Consider the following 1538-nt stretch of genomic DNA (forward strand, 5'->3'; position numbering starts at 1 on the left):
TTTAATTAAGAAATTCAACATGCTTTAGCATGACTTTTATTTAAAAAAGCGACATGCATTAGTATGACTTTTTTATCAAAAAAACAACATATATTAATATGACTTTTTCGGAAAAAAGCGACATGCATTAGTATGACTTTTTTATTCATGAAAAAAATGACTTGCATGAGTATGACTTTTTATTTATCAAAAAAATCGACATGCAATAGTATGACTTTTTTTATTAAAAAAGCAACTTGCATTAGTATGACTTTTTTATTCATGAAAAAAACGACATGCACTAGTATGACTTTTTTATAAAAAAAAATTGACACGCATTAGTCTGACTTTTTTTGGTCAAAAAAATGGACATGCAATAGTATGACTTTTTTATTCATGGAAAAAAAAGACATGCATTAGTAGGACTCTTTTATTCATGAAAAATCGACATGCATTAGTAGGACTTTTCCATCCATTCATCCATCCATCTTCTTGGCCGCTTCTTCCCTGTCGGGGTCGTGGGGGTGCCGGAGCCTATCCCGGCTACTGATGGACAAAGGCGGGGTACACCCTGGACAGGTCGCCAGTCTGTCGCAGGGCCTCAGTCATACACCCATTCACTCCCACACACATACCTAGGGGGAATTTAGAGCCACCAATTAACCTATGAAGCATGTTTTTGGACGGTTGGAGGAAGCCGGAGACCCCGGTGAAAACCCACGCATGCACGGGTAGAACATGCAAACTCCACACAGAAAGGTCCCAGCCGGGAGTCGAACCATGGCCTTCTCGCTGTGAGGCAAGAGCGCTAACCACTGCGCCACCGTGCAGCCCCCAGTAGAACTTTTTTTTGAACAGAAAAAATCGACATGCATTAATATGACTTTTTTATTCATGAAAAAAACGACATGCATTAGTATGACTTTTTTATTTAAAAATTGATCTGCATTTGTATGACTTTTTTTATATAAAAAAAACTACATAGATTAAAAAAAAGCAACAGGCATTAGTATGACTTTTTTTATCAAAAAAATTGACATGCAAAAGTATGACTTTTTTTTTTCATGGAAAAAAAAGACATGCATTAGTAGGACTCTTTTATTCATTAAAAATCGAAATGCATTAGTATGACTTTTTTAATCAAAAAAATCGACATGCAATAGTATGGCTTTTTTATTCATGAAAGAAACGACATGCGTTAGTATGACTTTTTGTGTTTAAAAAAGTCGATCTGCATTTGTATGACTTTTTTATATAAAAAAAACTACATGAATTAGTATGACTTTTTTTGGACAAAAAAATCGACATGCATTAGTATGACTTTTTTATCAAAAAAATCGACATGCAATAGTATGACTTTTTTATTCATGGAAAAAAAAGACATGCATTTGTAGGACTGTTTTATTTAATGAAAAATCGACATGCATTAGCATGACTTTTTTTATCCAAAAAAACGACATGCATTAGTATGACTTTTTTATTCATGAAAAAAACGACATGCATTAGTATGACTTTTGTTATATAAAAAAAAACTACAAAGATTAGTATGACTTTTTTTG

This window comes from Oryzias melastigma, linkage group LG8, assembly GCF_002922805.2.
Source record: "Oryzias melastigma strain HK-1 linkage group LG8, ASM292280v2, whole genome shotgun sequence".
Lineage (NCBI taxonomy): Eukaryota > Metazoa > Chordata > Actinopteri > Beloniformes > Adrianichthyidae > Oryzias > Oryzias melastigma.